The following is a 26,287-nucleotide window of genomic DNA, read 5'->3' on the forward strand; positions in this document are numbered from 1 at the left end:
TGGCCTATGTTGTGCTTTCCTCCAATTTTTCCTCACAGCAAGCTTATGAGCTGAGGAATACAGTAGTTACTCCAATGTCACCCAATGAGCTTCAATGGGTGACTTGGTTCTAGTCTATATTTGAACAAGTGTACCACACTGGCTCCTCAACTGCCGTTTCTGAGATTATCTGTCTTTATGCTTGACAGGATTCCCTTTCCAACTTTTATATCAGTTAATAAACTAATATAAAAAATATTGTGTGTCATGAGGGTTTATCCCCCTAAATTGCTGATCTGAAACCATATGTCTCAAACTTGGGAAGTATATATATATATATATAAGAATATATATAATATATAAGTATATATATATATATATATAAGAATATATATAAGAATATATATCTCATAAGAATTGTTCAACAATTGACCAGTTGTCAAAACTAATCATTATCTGGGGCAGCCTTCCCTAACCTAGCTTCATCCAGAATAACAGAATAATAGAGTTGGAAGGGACCTTGGAGGTCTTCTAGTCCAACCCCCTGCTCAAGCAGGAAATCCTACACCATTTCAGACAAATGGTTGTCCAATCTCTTCTTAAAAACCTCCAGTGTTGGAGCACCCACAACTTCTGGAGGCAACTCATTCCACTGATTAATTGTTCTAACTGTCAGGATATTTCTCCTCAGTTCTAGGTTGTTTCTCTCCTTGATTAGTCCATTGTTTTATCTTCTGCCTTCAGGTGTTCCCATTGTGCTATAAGTACTGCTCCCAGAATTAGTAGCCAGTTGACAGATCTAGTATCTCCGTAGGACATCTCTGTTTTAGGAATAGCTGCTCATTCCATCATATCATGAGGATGCTGTCTGGAATCATGTAGCGGTAATGCCAATGTAGTGTTCCAGATTTGAAGGGGAAAAGGTACTTCCAAGCATGTATGAGTGCAAATGAGTCCTTAATTTAAATGCATTTTTCCTGAGATTATGGTGCAATTTTGGAGCATCAATATTTGAATTTGGGACAAGCGTTATCTTTTTTAAGGGGTTGCCAACAGATGCAATGTACATACCCACATATTAAAATATTTTCCTTTCAGATCCAGATCACTGCATACCTTTAATCCAGAAAACTGGAATCACAGACCAACATAATGTTGGAAGATTTGCATTTTCATCTTGTTGGGTTTTGTTTTTTTTTAATTTACATTTATATCCCGCCCTTCTCCGAAGACTCAGGGCGGCTTATATTGTGTAAGGCAATAGTCTCATTCTATTTGTATATTTATATACAAAGTCAATTTATTGCCCCCCCAACAATCTGGCTCCTCATTTTACCTACCTTATAAAGGATGGAAGGCTGAGTCAACCTTGGGCCGGGTGGGACTACAACCTGCAGTAATTGCAGGCAGCTGTGTTTAATAACAGGCTTCTTACAGCCTGAGCCACACCGCGGTTTGTATGTTGGTCTGCTGTTTCAAAGTTATGGAGCTTTCCCCACTCCTCAAATAGCATCTGACATATTTTTTATTTATTTATTTATTTGTCACAACAAATAAATATATAAGCATAAGCAAGAAATAACTTACGATATATAAGCATATATATAAGCATAAACATGAAATAACTATATGAATTGGATACAATCAAAGGGAACATTAGGACAGGAACGGTAGGCACGCTGGTGCCCTTAGAGACCTCTTAGGAATGGGGTGAGGTCAATAGTAGATAGTTTTTGGTTAAAGCTTTGGGAATTTTGTGAAGAGACCACAGAGTCAGTGTTGTGGCTCCAGCCCCCCCCCCCTGAGCCTGGCCCCCTGCCAGAGAGTGACTCAGAGAGTGAGGGGGAAGGGCCGGCAGGGCTCCCCTCTGCTGGGCCGGCCTCTCTGGCTCAGCTCCAGGAGTCAGAGGCAGGCCAGGTGGAGGAAGAAACGAGGCCTCTGTCTCCTGTATCTCCCCCCGGCCAGGCAATGCTCCCAGATCCAGCTGTGGACAATCAGTGCTGGTTAGATCCCAGGTTTCATAGACGAGAGGCGGGAACAACAGAAGCAGGGATGGGGCAGGCTTAGAAAGTGCTGAGTCACGGAGCCACACCCCACAGGGTATAAAAGCAGGAGGGGCTGCTAATCTACTTCGTGACGAACAAATCAACTAACTGGAGAAAACTTGAGCTGAACTATTTGACTGAGCATTTGACTTGGAGTGCTGTTTGTTCCTGACTTCCTGGTTGACATGCCGGCATCAAGAAAGATAAAAGAAAACCTTGGCAGACACTCGCTGGTTTGCTGCCAGAGCTGATAGCTGCTGTGGACTAAATTGCCGGCTAATTGAGTCATTTCACGTGCCTCCCGGACTGAGGTGGGGGGACAGAACAGTCAGGTAGTGCATTCCAGCCATTAACAACTCTGTTACTGAAGTCATATTTTCTGCAATCAAGATTGGAGCGGTTCACATTAAGCTTAAATCTATTGTGTGCTCGTGTATTGTTGCGACTGAAGCTGAAGTAGTCTTCAACAGGAAGGACATTGTAACAGATGATTCTATGAGTTAAACTCAGGTCATGTCGAAAGCGGCGGAATTCTAAACTTTCTATACCCAGGATTTCAAGTCTGGTGGCATAAGGTATTTTGTTGTAAACAGAGGAGTGGAGAACTCTTCTTGTAAAATATTTCTGGACACGCTCAATTGTATTAATATGGTATCTATTTCTGAAAGGATTTTTCAGCATCACCTTCTCTCTCTCTCCCTCCCTCTCTCTCAAAAAAGCATAAAATTACTGACTAAAATACTTTTGTTAAAATAAGCAAAAACAAAAAAGTTTCTCTAAATGTCTCCTCTGCTTCCCTGCCATATCTACAAGCACTGGGAAAACAGTTCTGACTACACCCCCTTTTCTAAGGAATAGTCTCAATGCATTCCCTGGAGTTAAAAGTTGAGCCTATTTTTGGAACTTTACAAAGCATCTTGTAGTTATATAAACATGAGCTCCTATGTTTGGAATCAACTAAGTAAAACAATGGCTCCTCTTGAATTTCTCCTAATTCCTGACCAAGTCTGCTCAGCATGCAAAGAGAGTCAATTAATGGGATGACCTTGCAATATTTTAAGCTGCTGTATGAAACAGCCTTTTTTTTTAAAATTACCCTTCCAGCAGTCTGGCCCACATTAAGCCCTGTCCCAGTGGCTTCCATTAGATAATCATCCCTTTGGTATCCATGGGGTTGGCCGGACAGCACAATCTATTCACTAGCTGTTAGATTGTGGGTTATATTTGTAAGGAGTGTCAACCTTGATTCAAGAGATGCATCTCAGGAATCCTTGAAACAAGTATCCTGGGAATGGAAATGCCAGTTGTTGTGGTTGCTTGGGGTGACAATATTCTAGGTTAGTTTTAATTGATCTTTTTTGGCTCTATTCAGCCTCAGTTCAATTTGTATCTCAACTCTTATGTTTTCTGAAGGCTGGTGTCTTGCATCACATTCTTGCATTGAGAGTCTGTCTATTATCCCCAGATGAAAGGATCTTGGTTACTAATCTGAAAAGGAGCTGTTGGAGAGCAGGCGCGTTATACAACCCAACACTCCCTTCACTACAGCATGACAACAGAGAAAGGGAGCTCAAAGGCAACACATCCAAAGAAGGACACTCTGGATGAGGAATAATGGATTTATTTTGTTTGCTCAGCTCCTCTCTACCCTTTAGGTTCACCGCCCCTCCCCCATCCATAGCTGATGATTAATCAACAGACAAAATAGAGCAATTCAAACCTTTGAGAAATGTGCTAACAAAAATAAGAGAAGCAGAAAGAATGGAAGCTCTCCCACATGCTTTTGAGCAAATGGAACATTTTATTTTTCTGACTAAATAGTAGTATGGGCCATATTGGCAGTTCTATTTATTTTTTTAAATATACTACTACAGGATCCCAGAATCTCTTGTAACTCTATAAGGTTTTGCTTCTATTTCTTTGTTCCCCTGGCACATACATATATACATATATATATACACACATATATACATATATTCACACACACAAAGCTTCAGCTCATTCCACATGTTAGGGCTTCATGTTCCTTTTATTTCTAACAAGCAATTCTGTTTTGTAGTTTTACGTGTTCCCAATTTTAGGAATTGATTGTGACATTTTGGACCCAATTCCTTCTTACTCTAAACTTCTCAAACTCCTTTACTTTAAACCAAATGTCTTTTCCATGTAATCCAGCATTGATCCGTCTAATGTGCCTAGCAGATGATCATCCCTGTCTTGCAGATTTTAAGGTGGAAATGCCAGGGATCATTCTTGGACCAAAAAATAATGTTTTAGTATCTGGTGCCTGGTTGTGACATTTAAAAAAAAACAGCAACTTCCATCTCGCAGAACCTGTGCAAAGAAGAAGTGGAATTGAATAACAAAGGTCTGAGTCACACACTAAAAAGTCAGAATACAAAAAAAGCCCATTACTCTGATCTAAAACGATTTGTATCCCAAATGATGCTTTCCAGATATGTTGGTATGGGACTACCAGTATTCCAAATAACAAAGGCCTTATTGGTCAGCAATAATGAGAGACGTGCTACATCACACACACCAGATTAAAGAAGGATGATTTGCAGTGGACAGTCTTAAGAGCTCCACCATGACTGGAGACAGGTGAGTATGCCATCATGACTGATTCACATTGGACAGGTAAGGCCCTGAGTGATTTAATGCTACTGGTGCTATCCTTTATCCCTCAGCCAGGATCCATTTTGAGTTTGAAAGAAATGCCAACAACTGGAACATGCCCAAAAATGTTCAGAGGAAGGGATGAAGTCATGTTGTCAGGTCCAGAAAGAGCTCCATTGCCTTGGATGACATTGCTTCCAATCAGGCACAGGAATCGCTGGCTGGGAATGGCAGAAATTACAGGACAACGCTCTTGGCTGGGCAGTATGGGTACTGTGAACCCAAAACATCTAGAAAGCTCCTGTTTGGAGAAGGCTGCTTTAAGAGAAAAGGAACAGAAAAACATACAATGGACACGGTTTCCTTTTTCAGCATATGAGTAAGCTTTTTTAAGCTTCCTTTTTTCTAAACTGTAGAAAGAGGCTACTCAACCAGCATTGCATCTGAGACAAAAAGCAAGGATAGATGCTGTTCTAAATCTCAGAATTTAAGTCCAATCTTGTTTCACAGAAGGAAGTACACGTGTGCCAAAAACCAGAAAGTTAGCAAAGGCATGAGATTGCCATCAGGCTGTGTCTTGTGTCCTCTCCTGCTATGGGAGTCAGGTGGAATTCTTCAAATTGCCCTCTCACTGCACATTGCCTATAGCAGGGCTGTCAAACTCATGGCCCACGGGCCAGATGCTTCACATGCTGGCCACACCCATGGCTGGTTTAGCGAAGGGGGAAAATGTCCCAATATGTCACGTGATGCCTCCGTGACGACACAAGTTTGACACCCCTGGCCTACAGAATAATATCATGCCATGCTTGGTTGGGGTTAGAAAGAAACATGAAACAAGGCTGGAAGCCATTGCCTTCCCTGTGGGGCCAATGGTGGAGAAGCAGCCAAGGGTTTTAGAAAGTATATTGACTTCAATGTGTAATAAATAAACAACAAGTCTTCGGAGAAGGGTGGGATATAAATGAAAAATAAATGCAAAATAAAAAAACCTAATAAACAAACATAAAGCATGGTGAAGAACAGAACTTCTACGCAACCCAGTAGCTGACTCGGCAGCATACACTAGGCTAAAATGTGGTTAGCTAGTTTGTGATTTATTGTAGTATGTTATATGGATTCAGACGATATGGCTAGTATACAGCTCAATGTGCTGAATGACCCCAGGCAACTTCACTGCTATAAGATCTTATGAGATCTAGTTTGGCTCTGAGTTGAATGCTAAAAGAAATCCTTCCTATAAACTCATCTTCAGCAATCATGGAGATCATGTACAAGGCAAGCGGTCTATTTAAATACCAAGAGTATTTAGATCAGCTTTTCCGGGCGTAGGAATTTGAGGTCAGTTGGGCTACTGAGAGGCAATAGGTTACACTGTTACAGAGAGCTGAGTTAGAGAATGATCAAGATAAAGGTGTTCTTGAGTTGCATTAAATTCCTGATAACGATGAATCAGTTTAGAAACTGCGTACGAACAAATGTACTGTGTATCATAGGGCTCTGATCACCACAGCTAATAGATTGTAATATAATCTGTTATAGATACCCAGCCCATGTGGTTAATTTAGGATTCTGCAATCATGCAAACTCAGAATAAATGAGTTAATTGAATAAAACTATGGGGGTAGTTAATGATGGGTAAGTAAGCCTGAGAGAAGATCCTGGAGGTGGAGTCTTTCCTCCCTGGCATTTCCAACTCCTTGTTGCAGCTTGGCTCTTTTGACAACTGATCCTCCTTTAGATAAACCCTTTCAACTGGAACGGATTGCTTTACAGCAGCCTGGAAGGGGATGGCCTGGTGATAACTGAACAAGATCAAATGCTCAGCTCCGGCACTGTTCTCAGGCTGAGCTGCCATGCAGAAAATCCTGGCCTCCTCCTGCAACAAGGGAGGCTGTTTGTTCCTACAAAAGAACAGAAGGGATTAGCAGAAAAGGGAGGGAGAGAGGGAGCCTCTTGAAAGTAATCCAGCATCTTGCATTCCGGGAGAATGCAGGTGCCTTCGCAAGCCATCAGGCAAACTACCTTTTGCCCTGTCCACATGGAGAATATGATTCTATGGGTGGATTGCAAAGCAGCTAATAACTTCATGAATAACCACAGGAATGGAACTCTGAAGCTGAGTCCTGTTAGCTATATGGGGAGAATGTGGCAGCAGGAGTCCCAAGAAATAAATGCCCTAGAATTGCCAGGGCTCTAAGGCAGCACTGCTAGAAGTGGACCATAAGATGCAGGAGAGCATGCCAAAGCTTGGAAAGCTTTCAAGTTCAGATATTACATGTCCTCAAAATGAGTTGTCCTTCTTTTCTTTCTTCCACTTCTCTCCCAGCTCTCCCACCCCCTCCCTTTGTTGCTCTCCATTGTGCTTACTCTTTAGTTTTTATCACTAGGCGGCTGTATCAGCACCTTTTGTTTTCCTCTGATATTTTAACAAAGCCGGAGAACATAGCAAAATAAAGTTGCAGTAACTTCTAGCGTCTTGATTCTTCCAGTGACCCCCGTGCCAGAGTTGTTGTTTTTTTACTTTTCAAGTCCATGTAATCTCTGCATGAAACTTCTGTTTCTTTTAAAAATGGGGGAAGGAAAAATGTTTTAATTATACTCCTTGTTTTATCCTATATTTAATATATTATATACATTAAAGGTAAAGGTTCCCCTCGCACATACGTGCTAGTCGTTGCCGACTCTAGGGGGCGGTGCTCATCTCCATTTCAAAGCCGAAGAGCCAGCGCTGTCCGAAGACATCTCTGTGGTCATGTGGCCGGCATGACTCAACACCAAAGGCGCACGGAATGCTGTTACCTTCCCACCAAAGGTAGTCCCTATTTTTTCTACTTGCATTTTTGCGTGCTTTCAAAACTGCTAGGTTGGCAGAAGCTGAGAGCTCACCCCGTTACACGGCAGCACTAGGGATTCGAACTGCTGAGCTGCCGACCTTTCAATCAACAAGCTCAACGTCCTAGCCCCTGAGCCACCACGTCCCATTATATACATTAATGGATAATAAATTTGCACTCACTTGGAGCGAGCACTGAGAAAAGGCTGCAGTGCATCTCCACCTTTATACATTCCAAAAATTAATCAGTAGGAAAAGAGAAAGAGGCTATATTAGTGCTACTGCTTATTTAAAAAGCCAAGGTAAATAATAAGAGAGTTCCAGGAAGAAGGGAAAGAAGGAGGAAAATGGAACTAAAGAAACTGGTGAGTATATAATGTGGCCAGCAGTTCGAATGGATATTCCAGGGTATCTTACCTAGGAGTAAATTGGGGTTGCTGGTGCCACTAGGTTTCCATGGCAGTTATCTGGTTCTCCATTTTGGCCAGAGAGATTCAACATCATTAAATGAAAATTATCCACACATGCATGGTGATGTGTGTAGACCTTCTTCACAACTTGTTTGTTCACTCATTTCTTCAAGGTAATGCTGACCTCATCTCCAGCTCCTTCTGGGCCTTTATGCTCTTGCTGAGAATAAAAAAAGATGAAACATGAGAGATTTCCTGGCACCATTCTCTTTGATTAAAAGGTGCAGTTCCTGGGCACAAATCCGTTGCAACTAGAGGAGTCATATTCATAATCATGCCCGAAAATCTGCTATGACCTGCTATGAAAAAGAAGACAGGTATCAACAGCTACATAATCGGAGCCAGATTGGAGAGGAATGATAAATGTTGCAGTTTAATTCCTCTGGAGAAAAGAAGGATGAGAAATTGTATCTTCCATCCCTAAACCCTTCATTACTGGCAGTCAATACTTACTGCATGATGCCTACAATATAAGGGACCAATACCCATAAACTTCTCAGTCATCATTATTAGAGGCTGCTATTGCTGTTATTATCACCAAACTCTTGTCAAATTTTCAGGATATATAAATTCTGTAATAAATCCTAAAACACACTATTAATCTATTAAAAGTTAAAAGTATCGGCAGTGGTCCTCTAACAGAATGTCAATAATGGCAAAAATAGCAAGTTTAAAATCATCTAAATACTGACTCAAATATGATTTTAAGAAGTTTTTCCTGGGTGCTTTTAGATACTTGGATTAAAACTAAAAGAGGTAATTATATGGAAGTCCCCAACTGAATATCAACATTGAAGATGCTCACACATCCAAATTTTACTAAATTAGGAGGGGTTGTCACATATAGAGATGTATTAAACGATAAAGGGGAATTGAAATCTAGGAATAATTTAAAGGAGGAAGGAATTGAACTAGAATGGTGGGCAATCTATAATCTAAATATCAAATTCCTTGTGTGTCCAATCACACTTGGCCAATAAAAAATTCTATTCAATTCTATATATGAAGGACAAGAAGGAATGGGGTATAATGGGGTATTAGACCGTGTCGTGCCTCTGCGGCCTCTGACCCGGCGCAGATCCCAACCGGCTCCTTGGTTCTCCGAGGAGCTGAGGGGGATGAAACGCCAGAGAAGACGCCTAGAGAGTTCTTGGAGGTCCAGCCGCTCAGAGGCTGATCGGACACTATACTAGGACCTACCTAGTGGCACTGAGGGAAGCGAGGCGTTGCTACGCCTCCTCCCTCATTGCGTCGGCAGATAACCGCCCAGCTGCCCTGTTTCGGGTGACCCGCTCCCTCCTTCACCAGGGGGAGCGGGATGACCCGTTGCAGGGACGTGTTGAGGAGTTTAACGGTTATCTATACGATAAAATCGTTCAGCTTCGGGACGGTCTGGACCAAAATTGTGGCGATTCAGACGGGGCGTCTGAGGGCGGTCTTGGTGATATTGTCTGGGATGAGTTTGACCCTGTGGCTCCCGAGGACATGGACAGGTTGCTGGGTAGACTGAATGCCACCACGTGTTTACTGGACCCGTGCCCCTCCTGGCTGGTGCTGGTGGTGACACGAGGCTGGTGACACGAGGCTGGCTCCAGGCGATTACGAGCGCTTCCTTGTTGGAGGGAGTCTTTCCCGCCGCCTTGAAAGAGGCGGTGGTGAGGCCCCTCCTCAAGAAGCCTTCCTGACCCGCTGTTTTAGGTAATTATCGTCCGGTCTCCAACCCGCTTAGCGAAGGTTGTAGAGAGTATGGTGGCATATCAGTTTCCTCCACCTGGAGGAAACTGTCTATCTAGACCTGCTCCAGTCCGCTTCCGCCCGGTTACAGCACTGAGACGGCTTTGGTCGCGTTGGTGGATGATCTCTGAGGGCCAGGATAGGGGTTGTTCCTCTGCCCTGGTCCTATTAGACCTCTCAGCGGCTTTTGATACCATCGACCATGGTATCCTGCTGCGCCGTTGGAGGGACTGGGAGTGAGAGGCACCGCTTATCGGTGGTTCTCCTCCTATCTCTCCGACCGTCGCAGACGGTGTTGACGGGGGCAGAGGTCGACTCGCGGCGCCTCACTTGTGGTGCCGCAGGGCCGATTCTCTCGCCTTCTGTTCAACATCTATATGAAGCCGCTGGGTGAGATCATCAGTGGCTTCGTGTGAGGTACCAGCTGTACGCTGATGACACCCAGCTGTACTTTTCCACACCGGCCACCCCAATGAAGCTATCAAGTGCTGTCCCGGTGTTTGGAAGCCGACGGGTCTGGATGGGGAGAAACAGGCTCAAGCTCAATCCTCCAAGACGGAGTGGCTGTGGATGCCGGCATCCCGGTACAGTCAGCTGAGTCCACGGCTGACTGTTGGGAGCGAGTCATTGGCCCCGGCGGAGAGGGTGCGCAACTTGGGCGTTCTCCTGGATGAACGGCTGTCTTTGAAGACCACCTGACGGCCGCCTCCAGGAGAGCTTTCCACCAGGTTCGCTTGGTGCGCCAGCTGCGCCTTTCTAGACCGGGATGCCTTGTGCACAGTCACCACGCCTCGTGACGCCTCGCCTGGATTACTGCAATGCTCTCACATGGGGCTCCCTTGAGGGGCATCCGGAGGCTTCAGTTAGTCCAGAATGCAGCTGCTGGTGATAGAGGGAGCCCTCGTGGCTCCCGCGTGACACCTATCCTGCGCAGACTGCACTGGCTACCTGTGGCCTTCCGGTGCGCTTCAAGGTTTTGGTGAACGCCTTCAAAGCGCCCATGGCATAGGGCCGGGCTATTTACGGGACCGCCTACTGCTACCGAATACCTCCCACCGACCCGTGCGCTCTCACAGAGAGGGACTCCTCAGGGTGCCGTCGGCCAGTGTCGCCTGGCGACGCCCAGGAAGGGCCTTCTGTGGGGCTCCCGCCTCTGGAACGAACTCCCCGGGACTCCGTCAACTTCCGGACCTCCGAACCTTTCGTCGCGAGCTTAAAACACATTTATTCATCTGCGCAGGACTGGGTTAGTTTTTTAAATTTATGGGTTTTAATTGGGTTTTTATTATTTATTCTAAATTTTTAATTTCGGCCCAATTGAATAAGTTTTTTAATTGTATTTTAATTGTGTTTATATTGTAACATTATTGTGTATTTTATTTGGCTGTGAACCGCCCTGAGTCCTTCGGGAGAAGGGCGGTATAGAAATTTAAATAATTAAAATAATAAATAATAAAAACAGAATTAACAGAACTGGATAAAATTTTAGTAGGTACGGGAGAGAAGGCCATAAGAAAGCTATATAACTATTTATTAGAACAGGAAATATTAGAAAAGCAAGTAAAGGACACCATGATAATTTGGAGCAAATATTTCAGCTATAGTATTGATTTGGAAAATTGGCAGAATTTATGGGGAAAAAACATAAAAATTCCTTTAGCAACATCATACAAAGAAAATTTATATAAGATATTTTACAGGTGGCATTTCCCACTCACAAGATTAGCAATAATAAGTAAAAAATACTCTTCAATGTGTTGGAAATGTGAGGTAGTCCCAGGAACCTTTTACCATATGTGGTGGGAATACCCAAAGGCTAAATTTTTTGGGCATCAAATAAGGTGTTGGCTGTAAGAGATCTTAACATTAAAAATAGAAGTTAAACCAGAACTTTTCTTTTTAGGCATTATAGAGGGCAAATATAACAAGAATAGAACCTATCAAATATTACATATATTAACAACAGCAAGAATAGCTTTTGCCCAAAAATGGAAGAGCAAAGAAACCCCCTTGGAAGAAGAAGTGCTAACTAAAATCTTTAATTGTGCAGAAATGGACAGACTTACCTTGGAGCTCAAGGATAAAAGTGAATCAGCGTACTATGAAATCTGGACTAAATTTTATGAATGGTTGGACAGGAAGAGGAATGCTAAGATGAAGGTGTAATGACTGTCTAGAAATGGATATGTCAATGTATGTTAAATTTGTATGTGAGATATGATTATATTGAGTATGGATGTAGCTGTTTAAGAGGAATTAACCTACATACTTGACATGTAAGGTAATGTAAATTTGTACAAAGATAAAGAAGTATATCATTTATTAGCTTAAATTTGACGACAATATGTAAAACCAGTGACGTTAAACCATGTCCGTTGTTTTTAATTTGAATTATTAATAAAAAACTTTTTTCTAAAAAAAGAAGTTTTTCCTAAAGACCAATAGACGGTATGAATTTCTCCAAAAGGAGCATTTCTTCTCTTACCCAGACTACATTCTGCCCATAGTTTTCACAAACTACTTTCTGTGGTAGACAAGAATGCAGGATCTCAGACAGCCATTGCAGAGGTCAATGGAGATATGGAGGTGTAAGCATGATAGTCAAATGAGACTTCAATCATTCCTGTATAATTAAAATCCCAAAGCTGTTGATCACTAGGCATCCGCTTCCATCATGAAAAGAAAAAAAACCTAGAAAACTTTTAATACATTCACACACACAAACCCACACCTTACCTAAGGTCTAGTTATAGTACTGTATATTGTTTATGGGACAAGGTCTTCCAGGAAGAAAAGGGCCTTCTCTCCCCTTTCATAAAAATCTTTTATTTCAAAGAAGGACAAGATAACTTAAGCAGCTTGCCTAATTAATCAGCTTTTTAAGACTGTATCACTTCCTCCTCTCCCTTTGTAAACTTTTCAGACTTACCAAACTAGCTGGTTTTTTAAACAAAAAACATATACACACACACACACACAACACACAAACTGTTTAACCAACCTTTTTTCTCCATAATCCCACACATTATCCTGAAACTCATACTGCTGGTATACATTCGTGTGTCCTAGCGATAGGGAGGAATCAACGGGGAAGAGTTTACTAATGAAACTGCAGACAGAACAATGTGCAAAAAAGCAATGACAATAGCAGGAGCTCAGTTTCAAATGCCCTTTCTTTTTAAGAAATGCAGATTGAGAAAGAAATTATGCTAGTATCAATTTGAAAAAGGCAAACAAGCATCAAACTGAAACGAATGATTTTTCCGCTCCTCAACTTTAGTGCTGAGGTTTCTGAGACTAAATCCTTCAACTAAAGTATGGGAAAGAATCATTTTTTTAAAAAAGAGGTGAATTCATCTTCTTTCAATAGGAAAAGTAGCTTTCTCTGATCTAATCCTTTTCAATTTTTGACCAAATATTATCTGACCAAATGTATGGATAAAGCAAAGTTGGATCACCACATTAACTGTCTGTATTTGCGACAAATTTCTGAGGGAGCCAATTTTGTAACCATTTTTCATTCAATATCAAACAATCTCCAGATCAGATTTACAGGAAGAATGAGATTTGTTTCCTAAAATGTATGATGTGTCTGAAGAATCTTTGCTAACATTGTGTTGTGTATACCAAAGATTCAAGCTCTTTGAACCGTAAAATTTTCTTCAGCATTCTCAGAATTGTCCATGTGATCAAGTAAAGTTATGTGATCACAGGGTCAGTCCAAAAAGTATGTATAAAGAGACTTCTGTTCTCCAGGAAACTGACACTTTCCTAATCATACTGAACTTTTTAAAAGTTAAAGAAGAATGAAAAGATCCCTTGGCTTCTTTATGCTTCACAATATTAAATTGTGAAACTGTCTCATCGTGGATTTTCCCCCAAGGACAGAACAACATTAATACACAAAGTATGTTCATGATGGGTTCCATAATAAAATTCTTTTTTATCTGCTCATTCTAGAAGTGTAGATTTTTCTTCAGATATGTACTCAGTAATCTAAATATATGTTACAGAGTCAAACTGAATATTATTGAGGGCTCTACAGTAAGAACGGAACTGCATATTTAATTATTTGCATATCTCCCATAGAGATATACTTACGAGTCCAAATCTTCCCTGCAAAGCTGCTGTAACTCACTCCAGAAGCAACTTACAAGTTAAAGTGCATAAGAGGCAGAGTCAAATCAGGGGATTGATACAGGATCCTTAAGCAGAAATTTTTAAAAAATCCATCTTATTGATGGCTAATTGAGGTGCTCTTTTTCGTTTTGTTTTTTTACGGAAAGTGGTATCAAATAGTTTAACACAAGCACAATAAATGGTTGTAGGATCCACAGTTAGAGAAAAACAATGGAATTTGCTATGGGCCAAGCAATATTTTAAGATCCTTGGGTTTTGTAAGTGACATATTCAAATTGTCAAAATGAGCATTTTGTCAAAATGAGAATCATTTATTAACATTTATGTTAATAAATGTTTCTCCCTGCTCTGCAGGAAGGTAAAGCAGCAAGAGGCACAAGATATATAAAAAACTTTGGAAACTTGCCTTTATGTTCAATTTACATATAATTCAGCTATTTCTACAAATTTCTTCATCGTTGATGCTTCTCTATATTTGGGGATGATGAAGAACATACTTTGTTAGCAAATGTGGATTGTCAGAAGCTACTATAAGCTCCAGATACATATTGCTGCGCTTCACACTTTTTGTACTTATTGCATCAAAGTTCTTGATTCTGCTTTTGACTGGAAGTGAAAATGCTGAAATGTCAAAAGCTATTTAGTGATATTTGTCATTGAAACAGGGGAAGTACCAAAAAAAGATACTGTGTGCCAGGTCAACATTCTTCCAATTGTTGGATTTCAAATCTCCTAAATGCCATCTAGAAAACCCATAGGAGTTGCAGTCTGAAATATCTGAAGATATTCCACCTTGGGGAAGGTTGTTTTACTGTGTGGCACAAATCTCCCCAGGATTGTCAAAACTGGTGATGGTAGGGGTATCATTGACGTTAGTATTCCAGCACTGAGTTCTAGAATCCCCTCCTGCTCTAAAAGCAATTAACCTAAACTAACTTATATAGTTACAGATGCAAATCCCTTTGTAATTTCCAAAGAGAACCAAACCTTGCTGGTATATGTTGGAGAAACATTCTCTTTAGAACCAGCCAGCCAGTATTGGTTCCATTTGGAAAATAGAACACCGGAGACTTCTGATTTTTTAATATTTGGTTTGCTTTGTTTTAGTTGCTAAAGTTTCTTTACTTGTTTGGCTGTTAGACTTCTTAGAGGCTTTCAGTACCATCAACCATGGTATTCTTCTGCTAAGGTTGCCTGAGTTTAGAATAGAATAACAGAGTTGGAAGGGACCTTGGAGGTCTTCTAGTCCAACCCCCTGCACAGGCAGGAAACCCTACACCACTTCAGACAAATGGTTATCCAACATCTTCTTAAAAACTTCCAGTGTTGGAGCATTCACAACTTCTGCAGGCAAGTTGTTCCACTTATTAATTGTTCTGTCAGGAAATTTCTCCTTAGTTCTAAAGTTGCTTTTCTCCTTGATTAGTTTTCACCCATTGCTTCTTGTTCTACCCTCAGGTACTTTGGAGAATAGTTTGAGAATAGTTAAAGGTGGATAAAACTATTATGCAATAATTCCATTCAGACCTGTATAGTTGTCCTCAGGTGGTGATGGAGGAAAATTTCTGTTCAACCAGTAGCATTTCATTAATTTTCACCTGATTCCCTGCAACTGTCTAATGTGAAAGTGCTGGTGGAGGTCATCTGGAAATTTATAGCAAAGTGTAATGAGTATGAGATGGCTTACAACTTTGTTTTTTTAATTACACCAAGTAGTGTGCCTAGGTGTATATGTTATTAGCATATTAATATATACTAATATATTATAAGCATATTAATAATGTTATTATTGGTTTGTCTAGCCAAGTAAATGGAGCTCACCCTGTTAGAACTTTGTTACAACGTTGTTCTAAGAACGGTTAGAACTTTGCAATCTGAAATAGTCTTTGAACTAAAAGCAAATATGCTTGAAAATATTAATGGAGGATGGGTGCGACTGAAAATAAACCGGCTTTCATCTGGCACTGAAGTCATTAAATGAAAGGCTAACAACTTTTTCCGAATTTGGCAGCCAACGTGCATTCTCATACTATGGACTAGGTGCCCCTCCCAAATTATTTGAAATCTCATGAGATAAACATTGCATAAGCTCTTATACAAGACTGCAGAAGTTACTAAAACTTGACTGATTCATAAGTTTTGGATCATTTTAATGTTTTTATTTTAATTAATTATTGGAGAAATATGAGCATGGGAATCACAAATGAGCTGGCATTCCTATAAAACACTGTACATTGCTAATTAAGGGACAAATAAAATTATTAAGATCAGTCCTGGAATAACTCTTGTTCTTTTCTGAAATGGTCAGACAATTAAGACTCTAATGGAAGTCATTCAAAGAGACTTCTAGTCAAGATTCCAGTGTAGGATTGCAAACAGCTGAGTTGCAAAACTCTGGAAGCCCACAAGATGTTAGTAAAATGATGCAGAACATCTGAACTCTTTCCTGCCATTTAGAGATTTCATGGATTTTTGAACCCAGATGTACAATCTACTCCTTAAAATTATGGTATCATAATATCTATGAATTAAACTCCATTAATTAATTAAAACCAATTAATTAAATTTAAATGGATTAAATGAATTCACTTATGAGTTAAATTTTGACTATGAATTACATGTATGAGAATTGTGGGAAAAGCATGTGCTGTAAAGTGCTGAAAATACTGATTGAGTTTGGATTTCAATTTACGTAAAGGTTGAAGGAATCCATAAAGATGTTTAGATAAATGCCTTGCAGTTGCTAAGAAACTTCAGGAGCATTTGCTGGACAGCGTAACTCTGGGAGACTCTTGGCACCTGCAAAACAAAAATAGAACAATTGAGTTTGCAAAAATAGCAGTCTGCTCATAATTCTGCCTAGGAGATGTACCAGTGTGCATAACGGTGCCTATTAAAGAAGGTGATAAAAAGAGAAAAGCTCTATCTCAAATCATGCAAAGAGTACCATTGGAGAGGCTAATTTATACGTTCTCACCTTTCACAGGAAGACAAAATGTGGGGATTGATGAGGCTCCCATCAAAATAGGATGAAAATGTATATCACAGAGGTGTCAAACTTGTGACCTGCAGGCCGGATGCGTGATGCACTGGCCAGGCCCATGCTTGGTTTAGCGAAGCGGGGGAAAGTCACAATACGTCATGTGATAATGCAGTGACAACGCGAGTTTGATACCCCTGGTATATCAGGATGTATTACACTGTCATTGAATCTCTTACATAACAAAGATAATTTAAGGCTAAGATGTTGGGTTACGACAAATGGCCAAGGTTTAAGTCCACTCTCAGCCAAGGAACCTCCCTGAGTGACTTTGGGTCATTCATTATATCTCAGCACAAATGGATTTGCGATTATGGAGAAAACTGGAGGAAGCACTACCATTTTGAGCTATACCATTTTGAATATAAATCTAAATCATAAACAAATAGAATATGTCCAAATGTAGATGGAGAGTACTCCATTCTTTCTGTGATGCTCTCCCTTTTTCTGATAACTCTCTTTTTCTCTCTTTCATTCTATTTCTCACAGATTTTTTCTTTCTTTCTCCCAAGCAATAAGCTGTTGGGAAATTTAAAAAAAACAGTTCTTATTGGTGGTTTGAATTTTTCAAAAAACTTGTGAAATTACAGAATGACTCCCAGGTAAGTCCAGATCCCTAAATCTTATCTACTTGTACCTGTCTCTCAGATCTGGGTTGCAAAAATCTGAATCAGGGGCAACAAAGAGATTCAGAAAACTAACTGTGCTGCTATCTACTACTAGTCAAGATTTCGGACACCAAATATGGCAGTTCTGTATATGTAGCAGTTCATTTTCTATTTTTTTGTAGTGCTCATGTGGTGAGCTGCATTTTCTTTATCTTCACTGATTTGCCATTTCATACAGCTTCTTCCACTGTGATCAGAGAAGTTTTGATGTGATCCATCAGGGTTCTTCAATGTTCCTACATGCAGAAATTATACAAACACGTTTAGTAATGAACGAGAAGCATATATGAGGGCAATATTTTGGTCAAAGCAACAAACAGTAACAAGAAGTCCTTTTCTTCGAGGCAACAATTCTTTGTGTCTCGAATGAAGGCAAATATATGTATCCCAGGATAATGTTGCAGGATCCAATCTGGGTCAGTCATCAGGACCAGCGATTTTGTCTTCCTAGTTTTTGGACTAGTGCTAGAGCCCATCTTCAGGGAACTTCTTTCTAGTAAAACATCCATATGTTTCAACTGTTAGTAGTAAGTTCAGCTTTTCAAGGTAGAAGATGAAGTTCAAGGTTACTCGCATTAGATCACAATGTGTCTAGAGACCTGTTAAGGATTTTCCCAGCACCCAATAGTATGTGTAAACCTATATGTGTATTCATGCACATATTTCTGAGCAGCAGCTGCAAACTACAACAGTTACAATGGTAGTGTGTAAGTTTAGGCCTGTTTAGCAGTAGTGGGTTCCACTTACCTTCGCTACTGGTTCAGAACCGTGAGCGTGCATGCGGTGGTCCTGCGCATGCCCACAGCATCCGTGATGACATCTTGGCAGAGCCTCCCGCCGCCGCCACTACCCGTTCACCTGAACCGGGGTGAACTGGTAGAAACCCACCACTGCTGTTTAGGCTACCAGTACTTCAATCAATGGAGTAGACATTGGCATATACACAAAACCAACTAAAATGCACAGAACGGTGTTTTTTTAAAAAAAGAAAAATTATAGGAATAACAATTGGCTTTTAAAGATTAGCATTGTGATTACAAAACCCAATAATGTCAAAGTTTCCATCTCAGATAAAACCGGAGAGAAGCTGGAAGAATTCTACCATAGACAGAGATAAAGAAAATGAGCATTACAGACAGAGATAGGAAAAGGAAAAATTTCCTGGATCACTCTCATAACCAAGGTTACAAAGTCAGCGCAGCAAAAATCCAGATGACTACGAGATGACAACAAAGGGTTTAGTGCAGGGTCAACACTTTTTGTTAACTGAGGTAAGAATAAGGTGAACCTTCCCCTGTGGTCCATGTGTGGAAATGAACTCATATGCTTGCCAAACTTCAGCCCTGCCCATCATAGTTGAGGACACAGGCTCAACTCAAACCAGGGTCAAGCAAACCACAACTGTTATGAAGTCCACTATCACCTTGAGGCAGCATGGGCAAATTTCAGCCATGTGGTTATTTTCCCCTTCCCTCTTCCCTAAGTAAGAATGGGACTGGGGATGGCATTCCCAGTCCTACCTTAACCCCCAAATAACTTTTTTTTTAATGCAGCACCATGACTTCTATTTTAAGTTGTTTAGAACGTCTGGCATTTGTTTGCATTTTTGAGCTCTTCCTTCGACTTGTTTTAGCTTTGTTTTCATTCTTTATGCCATTGTTGTTCTTATTCCTCATCTTCATTCCAGCAGAGAACAGTTCATTCTGTATATTGTAATAGTAAACGTAAATAATTTATTATCTTCCTACAAAAAATGCTAACAGTGGAGAGATCGGGCAGCATAAGTACATTCATGGTATGAACTTATTCTCTCTTTGAACTGAATATGGGGAGGGGGAAATCCAAGATCCAAGAGCCATATGTGACCTCAATAGCCCTTTTTTGGCAATTTTCAAAACCCTGACCAGAATTGCCAAAAATCAGTTAGTTTAGTTTCCCATCATTCTGATATTTTTCATACTAGAAGACTTAGCACTGCTTATTGGAAGCAGCCTTTTTTCCTTAGTAGAGACCGTTCTTTGCTTCCTTCCATTAAAAAAACCTTTTCCATCAGTACTTTTACCGCTATTGGGTTGTACTGAAGAATGTGATTGTATGAGTGCCACAACCAATAAGCTAACATAACCTTCTTAGTTGCATTTAGCAGCTTTTCTAAGTGTAAACTGAAAGTAAGAATAAGGTCCTCGTGCATTATGAATGCAAATGAATAACTATAATTCATTTTTAATATTTTGAGGCAGCAAAGCAATCTTTATAAATCCTTATACTATTTACTAACCGTCATGCGGACGAGAGATTTCAAAAATCCTTGTTGTTTAAAGCAAGTTTTGGATAGGATATTTCCTTACTGGCACTGGTTAATGTTAAACTATTCCTGTGTTCCCTTTTCTTTTTGGTTCTTTGTGCTGCTTGCATCATTTTTCCCATTTCCCTCTAAGTGACCTTTTAAACCTTTGCTAATATTTCTCTTCCTCATTTTCACTCATCAGGTTTTTCACTGGTTACAGACAATGGAACAACTGATCATGCTCAAAAGGTTATATTTGTTCATCCCATTGTGCCTAGATAGATAACCTTAGCTGAGTCTCAAAAGCCAAGAACGGTCGAACTAGTCAGTTCTGGGAGCAGGGAGCACCAGGAAATCCCAGAGCTTCAAATGAGAAGCTGAAGAAAGCAATGGCAAACCATTTCCATATTATTATCATGAAAATGATACGAACGTGATTATAATGGATGGAGAAAAATCCCATCTCAAAAGATTCAGACACAAAGAGTTAAGGGATCTATCACTGTAGATAGGGTGGACTTTTAAAAATGGACAGGAACATTCCATTTTGTTTTCATTGTATCTTCCTTCTTGCAGGAAGCAATGGAGCAACTCTTTCTCAGCTGTCATAAAGCCAAGTGAGCAATGGAACCTGGAACCGGATAACCAAAAAAATAAATAAAAAAAAATCAGTCTCGGGAACAGTGGAGCTGGATTAGTTTGAGAAGGTTTATTTTATGGAATGAAATGGGCTGTTGGGAATTTGTTTTTCTGCATGTCTTTGTTTTATCTCATTATCCCATCCTGTTTCCTTGTACCCTGGATCTGTGCCTGTGCATTTCTGATGGGCTGAGAGAAATCTCTTCCAATTAGTTGCTTACTTTTCTTTTTGTTTTCCTTTCTCCCTTTGTCTTTAACTCCTGTTAATTTCTTACCTTTTTTTTATACATAAAAAAACATGTTTTTTTTCTTCAGCTGAGGAATTCTAGGAGCTGAATTCTTAAGGCTGCTGAGATTGAGAAACAATAGCCTAAGCTACTGAGAAAAGTCAGAGGAGATTTGCTACTCTGCTCTTTGTTAATAACACCTGTGCAAAGATACCCAAAAAAAGCTCTTACCAGAGATCTGGCAGTATGCAGTAAGAAGATTGTGGGCAGGGGATCTAGAAACCTACTTGTAAGAAGTTGAGCTCAGTTTGAAAAATACTTTATCTGATAAGTTAATTTCTCAGAAAAGACACTTCCTTTAACCTCATAAACTCCCTGCCCTATTTAATTATTAAAGTTATTCTTTTAGTTTAAAACATGGAAACTTTTATATTCCTACAAAATATATATTATAGACAGTTGCAGCCACATTCTTTGTTTAAAGTTTATACATCTATGCAGAAAGATGATGATGATGATGATGATGATGATGATGATGATGATGATGATATCCATTCAACTGTGTCCAACTCTTGGCAGTTGTATGAGCCAGGTCTCTCCACATCTTACAATCTTGCGCTATTGCTTTGAATTTTTCTAAATTCTGACTGATGTCAGCTTTGAGTCAATTGTCTTCCTGTCTTGATTTTTTAAGATCTAACTTTCACAACCATAGGTTGCTATGGGGAACACAATAGATTGGAGCAATCTATCTTTGGTTGCCAGGCTGATGTCCTCGCTTTCCCACATTTGGCTCATGTTCATCATTGTTGTGCGACCCAGTGCAGTCTGACATTTTATTTCTGGGCTGCATTCATTCCTTTGAGCTACCTGTGATCCTAGGAAAGTGAATTTTCCCCATGCATTCTATCTCTTTATTGTCAATTTCTACTGTGATGTTTCCATTCCCTGCAGTGGTCAAGAGCTTGATCATTTTTATGTTCAGAAAGTGACCATTCTCACTTTCTTCCTTGATTTTCTTGATCAGATGTTTCAGGCCTTCTTTGTTTTCTGAATGATAAGTTATATAGTCAGCATATTGAAGATTGTTAATGTTTCTTCCACCAATCTTTACCTTGATTTTTGATTCTTCAAAGCTTAACTTCCTCACAATCATTTCGGTATACAGGTTGAATAAGAAAGGGAAGAGATTGCAACCTTGTCACACTTCTTTCTCTATCTTAAATCAAGCAGTGTCTCCATATGGTATTTGCACAGTGGCTTCCTGATTTGTGTATAGTGATTACATCAACTTGACCAGATCTGCTGTTACCTCCATGTCTTGTAGGGCTCTCCATAGCTTCTCATGATCAACACAGTCAAAGGATTTCTTACATGAAGCACATGTAAATGATCTTTTGATAGTCATGAGATATTTCCACGATCCATTTGCAATATGGTTGAGTGCCACGACCCCTTCAGAAGCCATCTTGGAAATCTGGTAATTCCTTTGTGATGGTTGGTGCTATAACTTTAAGCAGAATCTTAAATGTGAGGGATCAGATGTGAGGGATGAGAGCAATTGTGCGATAATTGGAGCAATCGTTAAAGTCACTCATTTTGGCAGTAGAACGAATGAATGCTGAGCATTTCCAATCCTGTGGTGAAGTATTGGTTTCCAAAATTTTCTGGCACAGGTCTGTAATGACTGTGGATGGCACAAGTCTCAGTAATTCTGCAGGGATAGTGTCACACCTGGAGTCTTGTTATTTGGCAGTTGGCTCATCGCCCATATGATTTTTTCCTTAAGGATGGCTGCTTCTATTTCTGCCTCTCTTCGTCATCCTGACAATGAACCCCTTTGCTACCTGCACATAGTTCTTCTGTATATTCTCGCCATCTGTTCTTGATACCTTGTTGGTCAAACAGTTCTTTCCCTTGCTTATTTTACTGGTCCCTGTATAAGCAATAAATGGTGCTCAGAACTTTTGGCATAAATGCGTTCCTGGCATGACCCTTCATGTAGTCTGCCTATTTACATCACTAGTTCCAATAAACTTCATTATACTTCCTTGCTGCCCCGTGGAAAGCTGTATTCAGTCTTCATGCTTTTTCCCGTTCGCTTGCTGCCTTGGCTGATTTTCTCTGCTCGGCTATTTTGATGGTTTCATCTGAGAGCACTTTTTCTCTGGCTTCTTGTATGGTATGTGTTCTTCTGCAGTTCCAGGAATGGTTGATTGAACTGTCTACCATAGTTCATCAGGTATCTTCTCAGCAGTGTCCAATAGTTCAAACCTATTTTACCTCAGTTGTATATGTAGTAGGGATTTTGGTGATATCAAATTTCTTTGCAGGAACTGCCTTTTGGATGGTGAATAGTTTGACATTAATCTTTGCCACCAACAGTTCATGATCTGAACCGCAGTCAGCACTCATGCCCAGAAATTTTTTAAAAGCTAAAGATAAACTAAGAGAAAGAATCTTGGGACATCAGATATATGAAGAGGTGCTTAGACGCTACTGTTGCTTGCTACGGAAGACATTTTATAAACAGGTAAACCATTTGCCTTGATCATCCTTTTCAGAAGACCCACAGCATTCTTTCAAAGTTTATTCCTTTGAATATGCCTATTTCTTAAATAGCCTTTGAGTAGCTCTTGTACTTGTCTTTTGAGATTCTTTGCAATCCCTTTTTGTTTGTATATAATCCTATGAATTAGAGTCCAGGACAAACAGAGTTGAAATGTGTGAATGATATAGAGTGGGCTTCAATTATAGAGCTAAAAGGTGTACTGTACACACTTTCTCTAAGCAATTGCAGATATGCCTCTAAACTCTAACTTTATCAACGATACTGTAGTACACAAATTACATCCATTACTGAATCCAACTATCAGTATAAATCCTTGACATCCAAAAGTAAGTACTCTGGATCCATAAGTAGAAATTAATTACATAGTCTTCCTGCATCAGGCACCTGCATATAACTATGATGAGTTTCCATGCTACCGTTTCTCTTGGTTCTATAGCTCTTCATAGAAGAGAGACAAAACAAAAAAGTAGTATAAGTATAGGTAGACTTGAGAATGGTCTCGATGTGAGCAGACTTGGAGACCCAATATTGTTGTGACTACAAGTTGTTCTTTCTTGAAGAGGTAATATCTTCCTTTTCTGTCGCGCTAGAAAAAAAATAGATTTCCATTTTTATGTTACTCAGATGTCTATGGAGCTTCTCAGTCATCCAGGCCATGGTTGTCCCAAAGGTACTTTTTCTAAAACCAACTGGAATTTGTTTTTGCTTGAAGACTTTATTCACATGCTCTTATGCTTTGGCCCCTAATTTAGCATCCAAAATAATTTTAGACAGTATCAAACCACTCAAATGTTACTTTGTGCATACAGATATAACACAAATCATTTGCAACTTGTTAGGTATGTGAAGAAATGTAATTAATATCCTGTAAGGTTATAAAGCCAGTGAGTTTGACAAAAGTTACACTTGCCATGCTGTCCCAAAAGATGCTTTGTCAAGAAGAAACTGGACTTTCTGGTTTTTCTTTGGAGATGTTTTGCTTCTCATTCAAGAAGCTTCTTCAACTCTGGGTGGACGGTGGGGAATGGAAGGAATCAGGAATAGTGATGGCGGCGGATGGTTCGGAGAACCAGTAGCAAAAATCCCTGCCCCCTTCCACCCCAGCTGAGCCACGTGATCATCAGAGGTTTTTTTTACTTTTAAAAGCATTTTTTCTTCGGCTTCTTCAGCTTTTAAAATGCTTTTAAAAGTAAAAAAAAAGCCTCTGATGATCGCGCAGCTCAGCTGGGATCCTCAGAACCCTTTAAAAGCATTTTTTCTACAACCTCTTTGGCCGAAGAGATTGTAAAAAAAAAACCACTTTTAAAGGACTCCTCTGGCAATCCCAGCTGATTGCCTGATTGCCAGAACCTTTTAAAAGCATTTTTTCTACAACCTCTTTGGCCGAAGAGGTTGTTAAAAAAATGCTTTTAAAAGGTTCTGGCAATCAGGCAACTCAGCTGGGATCATCAGAACCCTTTAAAAAGCTTTTTTTCCTCTGGCGATCCCACCTGAGTTGCCTGATCATCACAGGCTTTTAAAAGCATTTTTTTACAACCTCTTTGGCTGAAGAGGTTGTAAAAAAATGCTTTTTAAAGTAAAAAAAAAAGTTGGCCACGCCCACCCAGTCACATTACCCCCCCACCAAGCCACACCCACAGAACCCGTAGTAACAAATTTTACATTTCACCTCTGGAAGGAATCCAGCCAGAGCTGAAGAAGCTTCTTGGATGAGAAGCAAAACATCTTCAAAGAAAAACCAGAAAGTCCAGCCTCTTGAAAAAGCAACTTTGGGACAACCATAACCTGGTTGACTGAGAATCTCCATAGACATTTGCTTTGCTGCACTTTATTCAATTGAAGATTTGGAGAAAATACAACACAAACATTAACACTGAGTTTAAAAAGTCTTAGCATCTATTCTATCCCCAAAATGAAGTCAGTTTTTGGATCCTGGATATTCCTCTTACTTAGACTAGCAGTAACTTGGAGTACAAGCCGAAGTACATTAAGAACTCTTGCCCTATGGAAAACAACCCTAACTGACACTCGGAAGAGGAAATATAGAAGAATAGAGAGCTTTTCAATATTTTTACACAGAACTGAATGTGATTTGCTTCACAGTCAGACTCTACGTGCTTAAGTTTTTAAGAGACTGCAAAAGCACATATTATGCCTCTTACCACTGCTCTCTTAATACCTATTTTATTAGCCGTCTGCAGTGGGGAGTCAGAACTCCTAAACTTTCAGCTGCACACAACAGAATATGTGAACGAGTAGAAGATGGATCAAGAACCGGGGAGGGGAACCTTCCCTGATTGGAAAGGAAGCCTGCAGCTCTATGTCACGCAATTCTTCTTTGCAAAACAAGTCATATACTGGATGGTAAAATGACATGAGGATTGAAAGCATTTGTTCCTTGTAATTTGCTGAAGTTATTTTATATTGGCCTCTTTTCCCAGATGACAAATTCTTTCACTTTTGTGTCATTTTTCTGAAAAGTTGTTTTTCATTATGTGGTGATGAATCAGACCTGAGAAGTTGTGGCTTTTGAGGGTGGGTGTCTGGATTGATGGGTTTGGGATGTAGCAGGCTGGCTGATGAAGATATTCTCAGCCATCTGTAAAACGTTCCAAGTTCAAGCCTAGTTTAAAATAATAACACCAGTAAATTAGGATATATTAATAATGGCTGCATTCAGAAAAAGCATCATTCAGCCTACAGTAAATCAAGATACAATTGAATCATTGATCTGCATATATAGCACCGTCATTCCTCCCATCAGAATTTCTTAATCATCATAGTTGCCACTTTACCCTAGCAGGAAGTCCTGATTACCAGTTTTAAAATAATCTAAATCCATAAACCAGCTTCAAACTGTGGTTTAACTTTTCTTATTTCAAAACTGGGGACAGTATTTCTATAGTGTGGATGAAATGATAAACTTGGGTTAATTAAGGCAGTTCGGCATAAACATACTTTTAGAGCCAAACTACACAACACACACACACACAATCAATAGTAAAGCCATCTTTCCCTGTAACTCTCAATG

General features: G+C 40.0%; 1 long non-coding RNA gene across 2 annotated transcripts; it reads right to left on the minus strand.

Moving 5' to 3' along the window:
- Positions 1–390: 390 nt before the first annotated feature.
- LOC131187520 (uncharacterized) lies at positions 391–25,902 on the minus strand. Of its 2 annotated transcripts, XR_009152569.1 has the most exons (4): positions 25,436–25,902; positions 16,516–16,622; positions 7,897–8,109; positions 391–4,358 (listed from the first exon to the last, which is right to left on the minus strand). It is a non-coding gene; the product is annotated as an uncharacterized LOC131187520 (long non-coding RNA). The 2 variants fall into 2 exon arrangements; XR_009152570.1 differs by lacking the exons at positions 16,516–16,622; positions 25,436–25,902 and adding an exon at positions 12,685–12,982 and having other exon boundaries at positions 3,660–4,358.
- Positions 25,903–26,287: the final 385 nt, after the last annotated feature.

The sequence above is a fragment of the Ahaetulla prasina genome, chromosome 1, assembly GCF_028640845.1.
Source record: "Ahaetulla prasina isolate Xishuangbanna chromosome 1, ASM2864084v1, whole genome shotgun sequence".
NCBI lineage: Eukaryota > Metazoa > Chordata > Lepidosauria > Squamata > Colubridae > Ahaetulla > Ahaetulla prasina.